General features: G+C 39.9%; 1 protein-coding gene across 1 annotated transcript in view; it reads right to left on the minus strand.

Annotated features, from left to right (window-relative positions):
* The window catches only part of fignl2 (fidgetin like2), a 62,263-nt gene extending 39,539 nt beyond the window's left edge, over positions 1 to 22,724 (minus strand). Inside the window, exon 1 of the mRNA XM_004911907.3 lies at positions 22,272 to 22,724. The gene's annotated coding sequence lies outside the window, so the exon portion shown is untranslated. The remainder of the gene's footprint in view (positions 1 to 22,271) is intronic.
* Positions 22,725 to 23,171: the final 447 nt, after the last annotated feature.

Here is a 23,171-nt window from a genome sequence, read left to right on the forward strand (position 1 = left end):
ACAACCATTCTGCTCTGTTCCATGTCCATTCCATGAGCTGGGCATGGCCACTCCCTACCACCAGTGCCCCCACAGCTTCATGACTATATTACAAGAGTAAGACAAAAAAAAATTTTTGAAATGCACATGTGAAATATATGTTTGAAGCATTTTCTAAATCTATGATCTCTCTGCATGCACACAGCCATACACACACACACATACAGGCCAGATTTCAGAGTAAACTGACACTGGCATTTGCCAGAGATGAGCCCAGTAATGTGCAGCCCACCTGTCTGGCACTAACATGTTGTTCCTAACAGCACTGTGGCAATAAATAGCAGCATCAGCTAGTTAATATGAAGAAGAGTTCTGCTGCAACAGCTAAAATGGCATGTGTTGGTGATGTGTGCCTAATGATATCTTATATGATACAGAAAGGCAAAGCCTCAACCTAATATTTCTATTAAGGAACATTCTGGAATGTTTGGCAGAGCTTGTATTAGTGTGCTTCTACTGCACATCATTCAGCAGCCCACTCTCTGCTCTCCTCTATGTGTCTTTCAAACCCATAAACATAAAGACTTCATTCAGTTTTCATAAAAAGTCATCTCATTATGGGCGATTGTGAAAGCACAGTGATCTTTTCCAAACTATTCTGCTGTGTATAATTACAAATACGATCAAATAAGTACAGTGAAACCTCATTTTGTAGTCCCAACAATATATAATGCATAACAAATTTTCCTGATTTTACACTATTTTTTGTGGTCGTATGAAATATATAAAATAGGAGTTCTACTGTAGATAACGTTATAAAAAGATCATATATAAACAAATAGATAGATAAATAGATGTATCTACTAGATTAATGTATAGGCAGTTCATACATAAATAGATAGATGATAGATAGATAGATAGATAGATAGATAGATAGATGGATAGATAGGGAAAAAGATACTAGATCAATAGATAGATAGATAGATAGATAGATAGATACTAGATCAACAGATAGATAGATAGATAGATAGATAAATAGATACTAGATCAACAGATAGATAGATAGATAGATAGATAGATAGATAGAATTGAACACAAAACTATTGCACTAAATAAACCTACCATAGAAAAACACAAGTGTAGCAAGTTCTAGTAAAATAAGCAATGTGATTACATCAAACACACAATTTACACACAGAGAGAAAGAATATATTTACAGTAATTATAAAGGGCCAAATGGATATCATTACAAGTGCCCTAACATTTAACTGCCCAGATGAAGCAAATCCCAGAGGTGTTATAATTAGCATCCATTACACCACAGCTCCACATGCATTTCACAGTCAGCCTCAGGGGAAATGGAGACCACAGCAAACTGCCCTGCCCCCAGCCTCGGGATCCCATTCCCAAATATCCCTATTTCTGAAAAGCAGATGCTAGAACCACACAGAAGCGCCAGCTTTTAGTGCCACCAATATGTTTGGCTGTGGGGATATCCCTTTCCCCTGATAACTTGCCCGTCCCCTGGAGCTGTTACATCAGAAGAACTCGATGTTTTGTGCTTTCAGTTTTCCAATTTTTAGTTAAAATACTGAATCTATAGGAGCCCTGAATTCAAACCCTCCTCATACAGAGACATCTGCACAGAAAGCAGCTTTAGCGGCTGCCTTCCTCTCATACACTAAGCCATGGCTATCAAACTGGTGACCCAAGAACCAGCTAGCGCTATTTAGCATTTTTTATAGACCCCAACGTACTTAAGAACTTCATAGATTTCTCTTGCTGACATCACTATTTTAATAAAGTTAGACTCATATACACTATAGGTGCTAAGGAAGATTAGTGGCTCTCTACAAGAAATACGCCTGAAAGAACTGCTCTATGATATAAGTCGAAGGCTAAAGAATATGATGCAATGACACATAAAGCTGATATGGCCACCAAAGTCCTAATAGTTCCCACTCTAATTACAGAATTCCCATGAGTTAACCCATGTTTCCACTGGTACACCAGATCCAAAACACTGAGCTCTAAATGCTCTTGCCACAATCTGCTTAGATATTCCCCTCTCTCTTTATTTGTTCTTTAAGAGTATGTCACAAGGGGTTAAAAAACAGCCACATTTTTCACTGGCAAGAATGACACATGTTTGACCTACCATAATATAGCCCTGAAGTACACATTGTATATACATGGTACTACAAACTATTTAAATATTAGTTAGGGCTACTAATTCTACACACTGTGTATACAGAATTATGTAGGCACAGTAACATAAGGAGGAACATTCATTGGCTTGTGCCAAGGCCACAAATAGTTAACCAAGGAGCCATCGCCTAGAATACAGTCCAATGACTTAATCACTTTTACCTCAATTTTCGTTAGCACTTGTGAAAACACAATTAGTTGCCAAATTAACCATAATGTTGTTATTTCTAAGTGACTCAAACTATGATTCAGACATCGGATTTCAAAGCCATTTCCTTATATAATCTTACAGGATATGAGTTATATCATTGACTTCCCACTGACATCAGTTCCTTTCTAACAGGAGGACTTGCTGTTATGCTCTTTATCCGCCGCTACTGACATTGGGGGTCATTCGGGAACTTTGGGCACTACTGCCATTGGGCCCCACGAATGCAAGTGCAGTGAGCAAAGTGCAGCATGGATGCATTAGCACTAACGTGGAAGCGCAGCGGTGCTACCTTAACCAATTGCATCAATATGCGCTCTTCATTGCATCTATTTTAGAGCAGCCACACTTGTGGGTGGTTTGGTAAATGACCCATATAATGTCAGCCTACTAGGGAACAGTCTGAAACAGGAATATTATATATTCATTTCCTAATATTTCCTGAAAAAGAAAAAAAAAACAATGGGGACAGTGTGCATTCCATATAAAGATGCCATTTACTTTAAAGGCACAGTAACACCAACAAATGAAAGTGTTTTAAAGTAATTAAAATATAATGTACTGTTGCCCTGCACCAGTAAAATTTGTGGGTTTGCTTTAAAAACATTACTATAGTATATATATATATATAATATTAATAAGCTGCTGTGTACCGAGAGGGGGGAGCCATCCAAGTTGAAATAGGGCTAAATGGCACAGGTTACATAGCAGACAAAAGATAAGCTCTGTAAAACACCATTGCCATTCAGCCCTATTTAAATTTGAATGGCTGCCCCCATGGCTACACAACAGTTTATTTATATAAACTATAGCAGATTTTCTGAAGGAAACACACGCAGCTTTACCAGTTCTTGGCAACAGTAGATTATATTTAAATTACTTAAAAATACTTTGTTTGGTGTTACTGTTCCTTTAAGTCCTTTCTCTACCCAGTGTTCTAACTTTAGCAGGCTCAGTCCTGCATGACTCTCCATAGTTAAAAGGGACTTACTCATTTTGATTAAGTACTCTTCTCTGAGAGCCGAATTGATTATTGAAACTAAAATTGCAGGCAGTGTAAAGAATGCTTTAATATAAAATAGGGACGTACCAAATCCACTATTTTAAGATCCGGCAAAACCCTGAATCCTTTGTGAAAGATTTAGCTGAATACCAAACCAAGTCTTACTTTGCATAAGCAAATCAGGACAAGGAAGGGTTAAAAACAACAAGAAAACCTTTTAACTTCAGCGTTTATGTGATTCAGATTGGGTTCAGCCAGAGGCATGCATTCAGCAGAATCTGAATCTTGGCCGAATCCTGGATTTGGTGCATCCCTAAAATAAAATGTTGTGTTGCTTCCACATGAGTTTATTTTTCTTTATACTTGAACAGTCAGATTGAATGATAGGTTGCACTGGGTGTGCTTATAGAAAGTATTTCATAACTTGATCTGGGTATGAACAATAAGCCCAACAACTAAAGTGCCATTTAGTCCCCAGTTAATTCAAGCGTGTCTGTTTTGTTTCATTAACAAACACAAGAGAACATTTACGAAATGCAAGGAAAATAAATTACCTAAAATAGCACCCTTTATTTCCAGCCTTTGGAAAGTAAGAGAATTGTCAGCAGATGTGTAGGCTTTGGATAAATCAATAGCAGCTGGAGTGTCTTATGAATCATGATCGGACAATGGTAACTATATTTGCAGATGTTAGCAACATACAGCAACATCTATATCTGTCAGGGAACCACGCCGCCTCTGTTAATGTCTGCTGTCCCAGCACTAATAGTCTTGCTACTGTTCTGTTCCTTCCTGGAAATAAGGAGGTAATGTCGACATGAAAGAAAAGGAGACAAAGTCATCGCATATTTAAGAGTTTGCTCACATTATTGGTTTCAGATCACAGTGACTATTCTGGAGGAGAGTTAGGACTTATTCATCTTTTCCGGATCTAGCAATAATAATATAAATCCAATGTCATTTTAAAAACTTTTCGCTTTGGTGGAATTAAAGTTGTCAGCCAGCTGGAGACAAGATGTGCAACTCTGTGCCCTCTGGCCAATTCATTTTTCTCTTTGCCAATCAACTTTGATTAGCTCTTTATCAACTTTGATCTTTCTAATTTAAAGGAAAATGATACTCCCAGAATGAACTAAAAGATAGTTTATAAAATATTAAGTGGCCTAAATAATAAAAAATCTTACCAAACTAGAATATATATCTGTAAATATTGCCCTTTTACATCTTGATGATCTGTGTGCTTCTTTAAAGGACCCTGAGCCCTTGAAGTATATTGCATTTACCAGCAACAATGCTAGCTATATAGAAATGGTTGATTTTCAGGTCACAGCTAGGCAACAAATCAAAAGTAAAAAGGTCTTTCAAGAAAAGTAAAAAGGACATATGGGGGCACAATAACATCTATAACATTTTGCATTTAGCGTATTGATCCATTGTGAATATTTACAGTGGGGACACATAAGGGAGCAATCCCAACTCAGGTCCCAGCCCCACTCACTTGGATGTGTGGTGAAAACTTCTTCTGAAGAAGCTGCTAGGAGGAGTGGTGAAACGTTTTTCAAAAAAAGTCCAGCTGCTTTAGACTTAATCTTACTGTATATCATGACCTGGATAAATGAAAATCTTCATAGACATCACTATGCAATAAACAAACCAATGAGAGAGTGACAGTATTCTATATACACAGTGTACATGCTGACAATGCTGGACTAGAATGTCCCACACTCTCCAACACCAAAAACAATAAATAAAAGTTCTGCTGTTATAAAAATATGACAACAGACTGTAGTCAATGTACTTCTGTACAGTAAAAATAAGAAAAAGAAGTAAAAACTAAGACAAGAAAAACTTCCTCTTTAGCAAACTGACACCTCGCTAAATCCTCTATTGGAGAAAAATCAGTATTTTTCTTTACTACCCATTGATAATTTTCTGGAAATTATTTTAAAAATGATGTGATTTTTATTCTACTTAAACAAATACCTTGTTAGAGTATACATGGAAGCACAAAAGGAACTTTTTTGGAGTTCTGCTTATGGGAAATGTAGTTATTGCTTGAGGCAGGAACAGCAAAGAAATTTGCCCCTGATGCCACCCACACACATCCATATGATTCCAATCCCTGGCTAGCTCCATGCCAATGACTGCCCCTTGCAAATATACAAATCTGATTATTGCTGAGATACTGTAGTACCCAATGTACATGGCTTTTTATTACTGTAATATCTGTAACCCCATCTATTCATTTGCTGGAATAAAGCAAACTAACTCCAGTTACATGATCATTGCATTACACTGTGATGTAAGATGACCAAAACCATCCAGTTTAATGGGGGAAGGAAGTAATGACATGACAGCCATTGTTACAATAGGGTAGGTGGCATCAATTGGATGGGATCCTGGGAAAATGGGCTGTATCCTAGGAGAAACATGGGTTAGCAGGAATCTCTAGGATACATCTGGAAAGATCACAAGTATGCAAATGATTGTTACTGTGTATAACTGTTTGGCCCACAGGCTTTATAGATTAGAGAATGTTTTTCTTCATGGCACAATGGTGCTTAATTCTTTATAGGGAGCTAGACAACTTGCACACAAACATTTTAGCTGATGGGCTGAATTCATATAAATGAATGATTTAAACTACACAGGGCATTTGTTTGTTTCCCCATGTGCACATATAATGAGCATTCCGTGATTAAGGGATGAATTAATTGTAAGCTCTCTATCACAGGGACTCAATTTCCCTAATTGTGTGTGTGTACAGAAATACTAATCTCTGTTCATGAATATCACCTGCAAATATCAGGCAATGGGAATAAGCAATGATTGTTACTATGTACTTTATTCTAGTCATACATAATATAAAGATACTGGCAATATTTCAGAAGATGGAATAGTTGGGTTCCTCTTGTTCCTGCCCTATCCCCCCATGCTTGTTTACAGCTTCAGATGGTTCAAATAAAAATGAGAACCTACAAGATAAGCAATTGCTAAGCCGATCCATATGCCGGGCAACTTGCACTGCTATTTAACTCCAATGATAAAGAGTCAAAATAAAACAAAGGCAGAGTGTTGAGGGCAGGCAGAGAGGACAAAGCTGGAGAGTGGAGGCATGCCCTGCAGCTGCACAAAAGGGAACGGCTGGAGAGAAGGGGAAGCAAGGGAGAGGGGGAGGGAAAGGGAGAAAAGGCAGGGGGTAGGGAGGGGGCAGAAAACAGCAAAGTTGCTTTCCACATGGCTGCACACTGTCTAAAGGTATCTCCACTATTTTCTCACAGCTAGGGCCCCCTGCTCTCTGTCACATTTACTGTCACTGTAAGAAAATAAACACATTAAAGCTGGGCCAGTTGAACACATGTTAAAGAGATAGACAACCCAGTGCCATTATAATCATGGCAGCTACGTGCAGGGGTAGAGGCAGAGAATAGTGAACTATGGATAACACAGCTGAGACCTCAACTTAAGAAAACTCAAGAGTCCCTCAAACTGTGGCCCTCCAGCTGTTAATCTTCAACAAATGTATGTCCAAAGGGCAAATGCCCTTTCTAGACTGCCACCAGGGCTTATTCACAAAAGGTGTTTGTACTACAGCTCCTAGATTGTCAAAGGTACTAGATTTAAAAAGGGCTCCTGAAAGGTTGTTGGTAGAGATGGGGTTGGTCTTTTAAAAATATCTGGAGGTCCACAAGCTAAAACTGGCTGCCAACTTGGCCACTGCTGACCAAGTCAGCCTACTAATTGTGTATGGGGCTGTAACAATGGCCTTCCTGGCTGATATCAACTGGCTGATCTTCCATGGTATGAACTCATCTTGTGTTACAAACAGGCAGATTGAGCTATGGATCTGGTCCCATCCTGATTGGTCTGTATGGGGCCCCCAGTCATTGGCACAAGGGTTGGATCAGGCCAGTTTACCCAGTTACAGAGAAACAAGATGAAGTCAGATACAAAAAGTATCAGATTAAAATCATATAAACACATAACATAATAATTATCCAATATCATTGAATCAAACAACATAGCAAGCAGTGCCTAACATGTCTTATTAGGCTTAATAATATGGCCAGGAGGTGAGGAAGGGCTGGAAAAACACAATAATCTGCTCCTATGAGCATTCATTAGGAATGTCTTCTCAACTCAATTCCAGTTTATCACTGCTTGACAAATTGCTGCCATAAATTGCTGATGAGATTTGGATGCAAAATGAATGTACATGGAGGCAGAGCTATAATCATTCATTTTTCGAGGACACAGCAGATGATGGCAGAAGCCTCTTCCCTGGAGCTCTATAAGCAGGATTTGCCTGATGTGTATATACATATATGTATATTTACAGTGTGACTTAGAGTCACACGTAGCTATCCCTCAGTGTGCGTATATTAGGCGTATAAACAGCTGAACCGTTCTCCTGTGTCTGCACTTAGAGGCACTGCGTCAGCCTGTATGTAGTGGATTTTGTCACAAAAATGTATAATCACCCCTTGTGGCAACGAGTGATGCCAGTCACTAAGCATCGTTTAGAGGATATATTTAACAAGCTATTCATGACTTCTGTTTGTAAAGAGAGCAGAGATCATTTACTATGACCCTGGATACAAGTGCTAGAGCATTAAGGGACGCGAAATCATCACCCTTAACCTGGCCATACACGCACCAAAGCCTCGTTTTGTATGATATTCGGTGCGTGTATGGCAAGTCGGTGATCGGGCGGGTTAGAAAATTTTGATCAGGCAAAATCCATGCTCAGGACTGAATCGGCAGAAGGAGGTAGAAATCCTATTGTTTCTACCTCCATATCTGATGATTCAGCCCTGAACGCCAGTGGAGGGTTGGCACAATCTTTCGTGCGACCGGTGGATCGAAAATCGCCACGTGTGTAGCCAGCATTAGGTCTCATTCAAAAATCACTTTTTGTTTGAGGTTTGTCTGCCCTCTGCAACTAGTGCCAAATCAGAAATCCAGTGCTAGGTGCCAGCAGAGGCAGGCATGAGACAGCCCTGCACTCACCAACTGCCTGCCATAGGCTAAAGGAACATCTGTTTCTGCTACGTGTGTCCAAATCAGAGAGTTCCCTATTCAGTTCAGTCCACTGCTGCTTCTTACCAGGCCCTTTCTTATATTAGCCAAACCCGAGCCTATCAAATATGCCAACTTGGCCCCTCCAGACCGAATGGCAGCTTATCAGCCTCCCAATGGCTGACTGATATCTGCCACAGGTAAGGATGCTGATGTTTTCTTTGCCAGATGGGTCTCCATAAACTTGCAGTGTGATCTTACTGCTGGCCCCTGGGCCAACAATCTGTCCAGTCTAATTTAGCACATTGTTTGGGTGCCCAAATTGCGCAAAGATTTAATGTGTACGGTCAGCTTTATAGTTTAAGGCAGCTGCTCTTCTATATTCTTCTACTAATTCTAACATGGCTCTTCTCTACTGTAGCCCTGATAAAAGAGGCTGCTATTAGTAATAGGGAGGTTCAGGTATGGGGCCTTATTATCCAGAATGCTTTGAAACTGAGGTTTTACAGATATAGAGTTCTTCCACAATTTGGATCATGCGACCTTAAGTCTATAAAAAAATAATTTAAACCTTAGATAAACCCAGAAGAATTGTTTTGCCAACAATATGGATTAACACAACTTAGTCACTAAGTACAAGTTACTGTTTTATTTTTACAGAGAAAAGGGAAACCATTTTTAAAAATTAGAATTATTTGCTTAAATGGACTCTATGGGAAATGGTCTGCCCGACCCTACCCGTAATACACATCTACTGTAAATGAACCACAGGCCCTCATTAAGCAATGCATCGATTTGTTTAGTGCTATAGAATATAATTGTGCTCTATAAATATAAGTTCTACTTAGAACTGACGTTTAAATTGAACATTTATTTATACATTTGTATAAAATTAATATCACAGGCTGTGACTGGTACATTTAAAATAATTCTATTTATTATTCCTAATAATCAAACACAGTGTCAATGCCCAAGGCAGGGATCATACTTGGACTTTTTTATCTCTTGTATCAGTTATTGGTTGCTTTGTACGTAAACTTGTATGTTCAATGTATACACCCATTTATTGTACCTGCTGCGGAATATGTTGGCGCTTTAAAATATGTGTTAATCATAAAAAAAACTTTAACTACTGCAAACTAGCAACAAATGTATATTTTTTCCCAACAAAATAACAATGATTAATATAATCAATATTGTAAGCTCTTTTGTCCAATGTATGAAACCCACTTATTGTACAGCGCTGCGGGATATGTTGGCGCTTTATAAATAAATGTTAATAATAATAAATAATAATAATCAATAATATCAATCCCCAAAGAGAGCCTATGAAGTAAATAAGCTCAGCTAAGAGACAACATGGAGCGTGGCCAAGCCAAGTTCTGGTTAGCCCATACACCCCTCACCCATTGCTTGTCAGCGCTCCTGAGCAGAAACAGAGGCACAGACCCCAATCCAACCTGACACTCATCATTTAACCCCTTCTGAGAGAAGCAATGTACCATGAAGGGTTAGATGAAAGAAGGAACATGGCTCATGTGACATTTAACAGGCCATGCGGTAATTAAATTTCGAGATCTAAGGTTTTTTCACCCTGTGTTTATTTTTACAGGTATGGCTTTCATCCCAAAACTACAATTCCAGCTCTACGTGGACTGCTGGCAGAGTACTGGGGTTTAATCACTCCACATTAAAATGGCTTTGAATGTTAGAGAACACCCACCCAGCCGAACAGTCGTGGGGTAAGAATCGTGTGAAACTCACCCGGGCTAGAGTTTTCACATGATTCCCATTGACATCAAATAAGCACAGGGTGGTTTGTGTGTGAGAAAAACAGATAAAAGGTAAAACATGTCAAATCATTATGTGTAATAAGATGTAGGCATATGTCATGCCACCACTGGTGGGTTTTGTACCAGACATGCCAGCTAAGTCCCACGTCATGTAGGGTGAAAATGATTTACTCCTGCCATGTTTGAGACCTCACTGTTTAGAGTGAAGGGACTCTTCTGATGTCAATTAAAAGAGACCCAAGGCAAGTATCATAGTCTTGTCTACATTTCGATGGTGTAAATCATTCTCTTAACTTATCACATTTATTTTCATGTGTCAGATTCACACCATAACAACCAATCAATCGCATTCATTATTCTAAGTGCACTAGACTGATTAAAGCTATTGGCTTCGGGCAGCTCAAGTTTCATGTGGCAGAACCTGTCCTGTTGGAGTCCTACTTGTGCTAATGGGACATGCAAGCAGCTAGGAGTGCCACAGGCTTCCTACAGGTGCACTAAAGCCATAGCCACACAGTTACCACCAATCAGATATTAGCTTTTGTCATTTTAACTGCACTATATGACTGCTGACTGGTTTCTTTAGGTTAATGGACCCTTCTAAATCTGGGCATATAGTTAAGGATCTGCTCCTTTGGCATTTAGCTGGGCCAATGATAAGGCCTTTATAGACTCCCAGAGAGGAGACTGCCACAACTGTCAACTGCTACAAAATTATTAATCTGCACAGTCTGATATTTACCATTTTGTTTTACTTCTGTATCAGCAGGGGCAGTTTCAGGGCAAACAGACACTAAACTTTAATAAGCCCCTTCTACAAAGGGTTTATGTAACTATAGTGGGTTTATGGTGCTGTGTGTGGGGGTGTGTAGTTTCTAAACTACAACTCCCAGCATCTATTGATGGCCAAAGACCAGAGATGCAATTTTGACATCTCTGTTTTACATGCATTATTCTTAAGTTTTGGCCCCCACCTTTATCTGTTGCCCAAGTTCCCTGAGCCCTAAACTCCGGCCCTGCTAACCGATGACCGCTACCCACTGATGTGGAAAAATGAAAGTAAAATGAGTCCAGACTGCTGCTTTGAGTGCCTGTCTCGGGTTATTCTTAACGCTGAGTGAATGCCTGTCTTGTAGAGAACAGCACCGCCGGACAAAAGCTCCTCATTAACTATCATTACTCAGATGTGGGCTCAGCAGAGCAACAGCTGTATGCAGAGGCAGAGCAAAGAAACTCCACTGCGCCACACTTATTCATCTCTTTTGTGGAAAGGGGTTGCAGCTGTGGCATAGCCAATAGGCAAACTGGCACCAGTAACACATTATATCAGTACTATGCAACATGCAGCAGCCACATGTAGTTAAACTGCAACTCTCATAGCCTTGCTATTTAGAAATAATAGGTCTCAATTGGCTGCACTGGGAGCAAATACACACGCACATTTGTTTGTTCTCTTTCTCAGCTTGTCTCCTTTTGAGTCATTTTAACATGAAAACAATTTCATACATTCCTGAAATCTAAGCACATTGGTTACAGGGGATCTCTTAACTTTAAAAGTAACTTTATAACAATACATGATGGTTATATATGTCAAACCTCTTCTGCTATAAGGAATGATCCACAGTGCCCTCCAGTCCAGCTCCATTTATTTGCTGTCAGGGGATGTTGGGGGGCAGAGGCTTGTAGTTGTGGGCTCCTACATATACGCCTCTGATTGGGACTTGTAGTTCCTTAACGGCAATAAATTAGAAATGTTATTCCCCCGTTTTGTTTGGTGCTTGTATGAAAGTTCTTTGTTTTTAGCTACAACACCCGTCACCCTTTGCTTACAATAACAGCCTGCTCTAAGATTCCCTGTGCTTACTTCTGTGACTTTAACCATACTGGGAAATATTACAGCATTCTTTTCAGCAAGTATTTTGCATTCCCAGACATCAATAAAAAGGACTGGACGTAAAACAGTAAAACGCATGCTATGTGCCGGATTCTTCAACCTACTCTTGGGACTAGAGAAATGAAAAAAAGATGACAAACAGCCTATGTGAAGCAGCACTTACTGCTACTTTTGTCTCGGCACAGTGTGGCTTTGTAGATGCCGTGCTGCTCCACTGGAAAGCATTGCAGAATAATATACATCATATCGAATGAACTGACTGTGATGTAACAGTGGGGTGGAAAGGTTTGTGGTTACATGGCAAGCTGGAGATTCACTGCTCTGGGGCTTTCTCGGTATATCCCTCCATGTAACAGCAAGTCACACTTGGGATTATCATTCAAAACTAAATAAATAAACCATAAAAAATAATTTTGCCTAATAAAAGAAAATGCAGTTCTAATCAACTACCCAATATACATGAAATAGGACTTTTCAAAGGTTTCACATTAATTTGTAAGTGTAATTGTTATTGGAAGCAGCACCTGTCTGTCCCGTTGCTGTGCTCCTGGGTCTGTCTATTGAAACAATGTAGCAGAAGTCACCGTACGCTCTGCTTCACAGCTCTGTTTGCAGCTGGTTTCTGCTAAATTGTTTCAGAAGTCAGAACCACCTGAGCAGAGAATAGAAGGTTACAAAAACGTTCTGAACACTGAAATTTTACATTGAAAAAAGTTGAAAAGTTGCTTAGAATCCCGTTTTCATTAGGTAAAATGATATATTTGGGTTTACATCCTCTTTACATTATAGCTATGAAATCTGTAATAGAGGAATGAGACCTATTATCCAGAATGCTTGGGGCCTGCGGTTTTCCAGATAAAGGGTCTTTCAGTAATTTGGATCCCCATACCTTCACTTTACTAAAAAAAGATAATTTAAATGCTAAATAAATAGGATTCTTTTTCACCAATAGGGATTAATTATATCTTAGTTGGGATCAAGTACAAGGTACTGTTTTATTACAGAGGGAAAAAAATCTGTAAAGTTTTGAATTATTTGATTAAAATGGAGCCTATGGGAGATGGTCTTCCCATAATTCAGAGCTTTCTGAATAACTGATCCCATACCAGTATTGGCATTTCATGGCGCAAATAGTGAGACAGAATGAAACACTGTACATTAAAACACTATACACGACACACAATATGACTGCAACATGTAAAGGTTATGAATATGAAAGACAATTTGGAACAGGGGGTTTAATTGCTGCCATTTTCATTTCCCAGTATGATACCCAAGCTAAAATTGGAACATTTTTAGGAATGCATGTAATGTAAAAGAAACAGATTTATTTTAAGAGGACAAAGGCCTTAGAGGATTATATGTAAATATATGAAAAGCATCCCAATTGTAGGCAGCAGGACTAGCTGGAGACTGGGATTAGATCTAGCCAACTGCTCCTTTATAATGAAAGACCAATCCTCCAGCCTATTATTACCTCCTCGGTGAACACACATTTATTTCTAAGATTTGTTGGTTCTGCTCTACACCCCTGGGAGAGGCTGCCTGTAATTTGCTATTATACCATGTTCCTCCTTGGAGGAAAGTCCAACTGACAAATCAGCTTTCACTTGTGCAGCCTCACAGCTCTGAGCAAACAGAACGCAGAGCCGGGACATGACAGCAAAGCACAGAAAGCAAAGCCGCCGGCACCTGAAAACTTAACAGAAACTATTATTACACAATTCCCTGTTATATTACCTTGTTTAGCTTTTAAGCCAGGAGTGAATTGTGTTGCATGAATGTAATATGCTTTTGTTTCATTATTCAACCTTATTTTTCCCTCTACTTTGATATTACATCTATATTAACTTAAAAGAACTGACTGATTTTATATATATTATATTACATTACATTAACATTTATTTATAAAGCGCCAACATATTCCGCAGCGCTGTACAATAAGTGGGTTACATACATTGGACATACAGAGTAACATATAAAGCAATCAATAACCGATACAAGATTATATATTTATATATACGTAAAGAACCTTTCGCCTTGACCTGACTAATACAACTGTCATTATGAGAAACAAAGCCATGCTGTTGTGACTTGATTACCAGAATATGTAACCTTTATTGTAAGCTATAAGAATATTAGAAGCCATAGAGAGGTTACATACTGGTATAAAGGCACAAAGCCAAAGGCCAAGTGGTAACAGAACTTCTCCGTGTATTCTAATACCCTCATGTTTACAGCAGGGGGTACATTATTCTTTTATAATGCGCAAGTTTCAATCATGTCACGTGACGCAAGTTACCTGTAAGCTCTAAATACGCCAAAGGCCCAGGCCTAGGGCGGCACAAACTTAGGGGCGGCATGCAGCACTCTGTATTGCTCCGTATGGGACTTTTACTGTTCGCGAATACGCATGCGCTCAGGGGGGGGGGGTGGTTTCAGGTGTTGCTGCATGCACGGGGGGGGTGGGGTGCCCCCATTATTTATATCCCTTATATCTATGCTGCCATTATATAATTCTGTCAAGTGAATAACTTTCATCATTCTTTCTGATTCTTAAAATGCCAATAAAAACTCTTTTTCAGATGTAGATCTGTTATTTATTTTATTGGTACCCCAGTGTTACACTTTTTCTAACTTGTTGCTTATAGATACAGGTAACTTAATGTGACTTTTATCCATTATTTGCTTACAAGCACAGACCCTGACTCCCAGACCTACTTCTTATTTTAGACTGTAAGCTCCAACGAGCAGGGCCCTCTTAACCTCCTGTATCAGTCACTATTTGTATGTTGTCTGTATGTTTATTAATATTTCCAAATTTCTAGAAGTTATTATAATTTCCTATTGTATAATTTAGAGAAATATGCCATAACTCTATAAATATGCCAAAGCCTGGGTGCATATAATGCCAACATTTCACTTTCTATTACACATTAAAGACAGTTTTGTTGTACAGGAATTCATTTTGCCAACCAGTACACAATCTTAATTATGGAAATACATGGGTTACAATAGAGAGAGAAAGAATACAGAGAGGTAAATGAAGTGGGTAATCTACACAACAAAGCTGTGACCACTTGGTGTGTAGAACATATTGAACCCACTTCACCTTTCAGTTGAAAACAGCCCTTTCATTAAACCAACACCATGTCTGCAACTTGCAGTAATTGCTTTCACTTTTGGATTTTATAGTAGAATTGTAGAAAATAAAAATTTTCAAACTGAACAGGGATACATTTGGATTCACTCTATATGCCTAGATAGAAATCAGTACAGTCTGCAGCATGCATCTTCATGCTAATTAGCCCCACGCATTGTGTATTTGGTACATATTTGGGTTTAAAGAGGCAACTGTTTTTAACTACACTAATCTCCATCTTTGCCTGAGCATATTTATATGTGTGAGTCTGCAAACATCTTATAAGCAATTACAACAAACAGCCTTTGTAACAAATAGCGGACATTATTCACTGTCACCCTCGCTGCAAATCCAGCAAAACAGACATCTGAAAAATGCATGGACTGCTTTAAGAAATTCAGGTTTTTACAGGATTCCCAACAGCACAATAAACAGCCAGTGCATTGCATTCTGGGTAAATACCAAGACAAAGCAAAAAAGATCCCAAGGTGCAACATTACTTTAGGAATGTTTTTACATGTGACGAACATTTTGCCATTCACTGGGCTCTAAGGGGTGAGTGCCAGAGACATTTCTAAGTCGCTCAAGTGAACGGGCAGATTTCTTCCCAGCACAATGGTCGGAATTCACACAATTATCAATAAGTGAGTCAGTTCCCACTTGCCAACAACTCTTCTTTCAGCTCCTGAGGATTATGGTTTCATTAATTAAAATACATGGTTAAAAAAATCCCTCAGACAATACAATTGCTTTTTTTTGGGGGGGAGGGGGGTTGGTGACGGCCTGTGTATCTGTAGCAAAATAATATAGCAGCCTTCATTCAACAGTATAATAAACATTTGGTCTAAGCAGAGAGGAAGTTTTTGGCAACATTGTATATACTATCACCTCCAGTATGTAATCCCACAGCCTGTTTCATTTGCATTACAGATTTCATTCAAGAAACGGCTCAGCTGACAGTGTGAAGTACGTAAAATAGTTACCCCCACTCCCCTTTTACCCACACCCCCTGTGCACAGTTAATAAAGGCTGGAAATGCATTTTTGTGCCCCATGGAAATGCCCGATGTCCCCTTACTCTTAAAGGACATTATCATTACATTTTTTTTTAATTAGATAGGATTTGAAAGAATTGTTTTTCATGTCACTAAGGGAATATATATCATTCTTCCTCATATATATCATAGGATTTGAGCTCTCTGTCTAGGCCCAATGATTGGTCCTAATAAGAAAAGGGATATAGAAAAAGAAAAATGTGGAATAAGAAAAAGTATCTGAGTTGTTTCTTTTTCTTATCTCCTCTACCTCCATGCATAGACAAGGCTGCAGAGCTGTGATATATAATAATAAGGGGTTTTTAGATTCACTGACTCTTCTTTAGGTGAAGCTGAGCTAGAATCAAGTGACTGGAAGAAAGTAGATAAACCCTTTTGCAGCAGCAAATACACAAGCAAAAAGTGGCAGCAACAATTTCAATATTAAATTAGACCTTTATTTCTAAAGTTAAGCTAGCCATACACTGGCCAATAAAAGCTGTCTAGTCTGCCCCTCCAGTTGACAGTGTACTGGCCTGTGTATGTGGCTTATTGATGGCCTGCTGCTCAATGGATATCAGGTTGAAAAATAACATATATCTCTTGGGCAGGTTAGAAAACCCTGTAGGATAAGGACTACATTGGCAAGGTGATACATTTGGCCTGGGGGCCAAATGACCAATCAGCTTGATTTGGGTCAGTGTGTGGGTGGGTGAATCAGGCAAAGGTAAATTCTTATGGCAACCTCACCGAACAAGCATACATTACATTACACTGTGCCCAGCTTAACTCTTTCTCACTAAACCATTCTCATTATTTTCAGGCGAAAACAAACACTTTTTTTTTTATGACAATGCTCCTCAAATACTTATATTTGCTAGGGAAGGGTTTTGAGGTTAGGACAAAAAGAGACTATTTTCTGTGGGCTCCAACATTATAGGGGCTCTTGGAGGTAAGTGGGGTAGTAGAAATTAGTACAAAAGATATGTTACATTGTATAACAATTGTATATCAGAGTATATCCACTCTGCAGCCTTTAGCTGGGGATTCTGGGATTGGCAGCTCAAAGATTGGATAGAGGCCCTAAAATTCCTGAACCAGCCCCTCCAGACTAAATTTAAGAGCCCCCCCCTTCCATGCCCAGAAAATAACCACATTATTGCATTGGTACAGTCCTCTTTCAATAGGTCCCATTATGATCTGACTGTTGGTCCTGGGGCCAATTGATTGGATGAGCTGAGTAAAGATCAGCAACCTCACCAATTAATATAGCATGCCCAGGTTAACTTTGTTGCTGATTCTTAAATTCCCTGTATCGTATTATGCACCTTGGATCTTATACATTAATAAAGTTACAACGAACAGCACCTATTTCCACACTTCCCAGATAAATGCATTTCCTTCCGTCTCTGTATCAATATTATATTTCACCCTTCAATAGCGAATAAGTCAGCTCAGCTGGTTACAATAAAAGAGCAAAGTCATTCCAGTGGAACTGGCCGCATAATGATTTCAACACTGTGAAAGCGGTGCCACCACCAAAACGCTGCAAGCGAGAAGTTATGAAAATATTGATTTGTGATTGCTTGCTGTGCAGTCTCAGGGGTAGGAAGGGGGAATTATCATTCTGGCCATTGCTCACATCAAATAATTCAGCAGGAGGTGTGGAATCTGCGTAATCTCGGTGACACAGTGCTACAGAATTCCAACAGGACCCATCTAATAGGCACTGATATAAATAGATTTCACCATGTGTGCAATAATTGGAGAGTTAATATGAAACACAAGCTCTCCCTGGAGAAAAGAGATTTCTTCCAGACTCACAAGCCTGGCACGCTGCAATTATATATGGTTTTCCTCCATAAAAGAAAAAAAATATTTGTTTGTTTTTTAACTCAGTTGAGATCTTGATTCTCCTTTTTTTTCCTTTCATGGCCAATTATGTATTTTTGGAAATGACAAGAATTCTTTATTTTGCTTGGCTCGGCTTACTCAACCCTGCAGTTTATCAACACAGATTATCCAGAACATGTGATTTAACTCCATCAGTGTCACTCTGGGCTGCGCACTTGTCAGGCTAATCCACTAGAAACCAAAGGGTTACACTGTGAATAAAATGATTTTTGTGCTCTTTTACTTAAAATTGTAAGCTCCTATGAGAACTTGTGCTTGTTTAATGTATTCTCTTCACATTATTTACAGTCAAAGAATGTACTTTCCCATGCATGAATAATAACAAAGTAAACATACACAAGATACATGAGTTATCTCAGTAATGACTGAATCTAATGCATGTAAACATATGTGCATAGTTATACCTGTTATATACTTTTCAAATGAGCTTTTCCAATCATCCTATCCTACTTACCTACCATTCTGTCTTGCATATTCAACCATTCTATCCCATTTCTGCTTGCCATTCTAACCAGAACATTCTCATACTTTTCTTTCACACATTGATTCTGTCCCAATCTTTCTTGTCATTCTACCCTACTATTGCCTTCAATTCATCATACTTATCTTGACAAATATTTTATTCCTCATTATCATTTAAATTCATTCCATGAAATCATTCACATTCTAACCCATGAATTTTTTAACATTAGAGTTCCCATCCTTTATATTGTCATCATTCTGTATCATTAATTTTTTAGTATTATAATTTTTCTGCCCCAGCAACTATCACTATCAACATTCTGCAAATTTGAATCAACTCTCTATCAAGGTCAGTCTGGATCCAAACCCTGGGCTGATTGATGATGTGGTTGCACATTTCCCACTGTAGCCACTGAAGGCTTTTGAGTCCTAAAATAAGGCCTAAATAAGACTGCCTTTGATGCCTCTGGGCTTGGCTATTAAATTCTTTAGCTATGATCAAACCTGCCCCCGATTTCTGGAAGCCTCTGTGTACTTACCTAGTTCCTGTGTCCATCCTAGTTCCTGTGTACCTGCCTGGTTTCTGTGCTATCTGTCTTGTTCTTGAGTCCCCACCTGGTTCCTGAGTTACTTCTGTGGATTTCCTTGTTCTGACTCTGTCCACCAGGTTCTGCGTTACCCAACTTATGGACTCTATTCCATCCCTACTCAGCTGGTTATTCCTGACCATTATATACAGCATTTTCAGTCTATTCCATCCCACTCATTCTATCCATTCTATTATGCACACTCAAAATATTTTATTTCATGCTGCCTTAGCATTATACCTCACATACCTCTCACCACCCTAATCATTCTAGTCACGTGGTCAACAATATAACCTGCAAATTCTATCCACTATGTCATGGATATTAAAACCACAATAGCCAATCCATAGCACTGTGAAACTATTCCATTTCACTCACTCTAACAATTGCCTTCTGTATTCTGTACAATGCTTATTATTATCCCACACATTAAAACCAGTCTAGCCTATATATATTACAATTCCGTTACAAGTTTTTCACCATTCAGTCCTGAATATTGCAATGCCTTGGGTTTATTATGTTAGTGCCAAATTCTTAATATTACATACTGCACACTCTTATTATTCTGCACATTCCAGTTATAATATCCTACTAACTATTCTATCCCACTGGTGCTCCTAAGGCAGGGGTACCTTAACTAACTTGTCAGGGTCTAGTCCCGGAGAGGTGTTGCATTGCAATGGCACATGTAACCATGCTGCACTAGATGAAAATAGATGGTGTTGCATTTAAATGAGTAACACTCACTTCTGAGACCAATATTTTACATACTGAATATTGGAAAGTACCAAGCAGGGTGATCTAATGTAGCTGTTAGTGGACAATGTTGGGTTTCTGTGATCTATTAGTCATCAATTCAAGATCTTCTGGTAGACAGTAATCTGCCTAATAACCTGTCCTAGGGCAATTCTACTGTAATATAGTGAGCTTGAACTCTGAATAATAGAGAGAAAACAGAAGTTTCAAATATACATATATATATATATATATATATATATATAGGTGTATATAAAAAGTCCAGGAATGGTGCACACAGAGAACTCCAGGTACTGCCTGGGTGCATGGTTAACATAACATAATTAGTAAGCACAAACAAACTGCACTCACAGGACTTGTATGAAGCAAAAAAATTGTGTTTAATTCAAGGTTTCGGCTTAGACTCAAGCCATCTTCAGGACACGTTGAATTAAACACCATTTTTTTGCTTCATACAAGTCCTGTGAGTGCAGTTTGTTGGTGCTTACTATATATAGGTGTATATATATATATATTCAAATATAGATGTTATTGTTCTCATCATAGCCTTGGCAACACATACACAAGCAGCCAAACTTCTCCTGTATCAATAAATTCAATGGAATGGTTTGAAAATTAGTTTGCCTCCACTCATTTTCCATTATTTCCGCTCCCTTTCAGATGACATGCGCTATGGGAAAGATGGAAAAGGACAGCAATCTTGTGCATTCTGTTAGCCATCATAGTCCTTGATGCATATAAATGGGTAACACGGAAGACTTGTGATCACACACAACTTTCTTGGCTGCTAAAAGCAGCACAGTCTGTGCAGTCACCTATTGTTTTCTGGAGTCACAATGAGGTTTCTCACTTTCAGGCTGTGTGAGGCTCCGTGTGATATTTGGCCATAAAACTGGTTAAGCCATTTCACTGATCCACACATGAGGAATTCTTGAAAGAAAAGCAGCCTGGAAAAGGAATTTGGAAGGAGTTTACTAAAAGCCTTCCCTTGCTCATGTGCGCTGCTCTATTCAAACAGACATACTCACCAGCCATTGTATGGGGAAAGATGTATCCTTTATACTTCTGCAGTCACAGCAATAACCTCCAGCTACAGTAAACCACTGCATACAGCACAACCATACAAAAGGCTGTGTTTCCTAGTGATTCAGGGGCATTTGCCACTGACAACATTTAATCACAACTTTACTCAATTCAATCAGAACCAACTATAACGTCACCATGAATTGAGGGCAGCACCCCTTACAAAAGGCTCAGAACACTGGAACTGATCCCAACAAACACATGTGCATGTTTCTTATGTAGTTTATGTCATTTTTATCAATCAGCATTATTAGTCAGTGCTGTAGGGTATACTTGCCTTGAAAGTGTTATCTCCCTACAGAAACATCTGCATTGCCTTATCTCGCCAATTGGCCATCATCATCTCTTGTGGCTTTCCAGGAGTTATACTAATCAGATGGAGATATTGTGCAGCATTCCCAGCGCGTGCTGCCTCATACTGTTTATCCAGCTGCACAGAAATCCCATGCAATAAGCACAAGCTTTTGGTTTTCTGCTGTCCTACAATGACCATGGCTCTCTCCCCTTGCAAACATAGCAAAATCCACCCCATTGTTCCCAATGAGCCTCCCCAGCAAAGTCAGCTTTGTATTGCAAATGCACAACTTCATCTCCGCATTCCCTGTAACACTATAATATGTTCTGGCCCTGCTGATAATGCAGCTTGCTCTCCCTACCTTATAATAATGATGGGGAAAAACACATTCTAGGCTGGATACCCAAGTGTCCAACACTGATACAGTCCACAGCTCCCAATAGTTTTTTGGAACAACATACACACATCAGTGCAGAGTGATTGCAAGAGAAACTGCAGTTCAATGGGGGATATAACTGGATAAATATATAAAGTGCATTGCAATCACACCCTTTCTATATCCATAAACAATAACATAAAGTTCCAGTAATGCACTAAGAGTAAGTAACCTGGATTGTGCAAGCTAAATGCAAGTTAAAAGTTATGTAGATCTGAGCCCATAGAGAAGCAGTAGCAGCAAAGACTGTTATTGAATGGGGCAAATAAACCATGCCAGTCACTGCCACCCCCATTATTAACCCCTATGGTGGCCCTATGCTGCAATGCGTTGCCATATCCCCTTGCGACAGAGGGGCAGAGAGGCGATGAAGCCGCAGTTGGGAAGCCCCGGTGTGCAGCCCGGACCAGCAGAGCACTCGCCCTCCCCAGAAATTCCTTAGCCAAGCGGTCTCCTTACCTTGTGTTGGCAGGAACATAGTGCTGTGCCCGGGCGGTTCGAGTAATCCAGACTGGCAGCGCAATGGGAGTGAGTGGCACTCAGGGGCACATGTGTGTGTGTGACAGCAGGCTGCCAGGGCTGCAATCGCTAGGGCATCCCCTGCTTCCCCTCCCCCTTAGCACATCCCTTCAGCCTTTCACTCCTTCCAAAACTATATTAGCCAGCAGCAGGGGGGAAAAGTGACCAATCAAGCCTTCTAGGCTGGCGTGCCTTCCTTCAGCCCCACAGTGCGATCGTGTGTGCGACTGTGCGGCGCTGCTGCTGTTGGTGCGACTGCTGCTGCCTGGTGTCCTACAGGCGGCACATGGGAAGGAAAAGTGTGGAGATGTTATCAGGGAGAGGGCAATGAATAGCGCTTGGCCAGAGGTGGAGGGATAGCGGCAGGGCTTACAAAGAAGGGAGAGTGGAATGAGAGAAGGGGAGGAGGAGGAGGGTGGGGAGGAAGGAGGGAGGGAGGGTGCTGCTGGGCGCTCTCTCTCTGCTTCTGATCACTTTAGATTTTTAGCTGCCTGACACCAAGGAGAGGGTGCCAGTGTGGCTCTGGGGTGGCAGCCCAGCACATAGGCAGTAGTGCCATCTTCCTCATGGGTGCCTGACACCAAGGAGAGGGTGCCAGTGTGGCTCTGGGGTGGCAGCCCAGCACCTAGGCAGTAGTGCCATCATACTCATGGGTGCCTGACACCAAGGAGAGGGTGCCAGTGTGGCTCTGGGGTGGCAGCCCAGCACCTAGGCAGTAGTGCCATCATACTCATGGGTGCCTGACACTAAGGGAAGGGTGCCAGAGTGGCTCTGGGGTGGCAGCTCAGCACATAGGCAGTAGTGCCATCATACTCATGGGTGCCTGACACCAAGGAGAGG

The sequence above is a fragment of the Xenopus tropicalis genome, chromosome 2 (assembly GCF_000004195.4).
Source record: "Xenopus tropicalis strain Nigerian chromosome 2, UCB_Xtro_10.0, whole genome shotgun sequence".
In the NCBI taxonomy this organism is placed as follows: Eukaryota; Metazoa; Chordata; class Amphibia; order Anura; family Pipidae; genus Xenopus; species Xenopus tropicalis.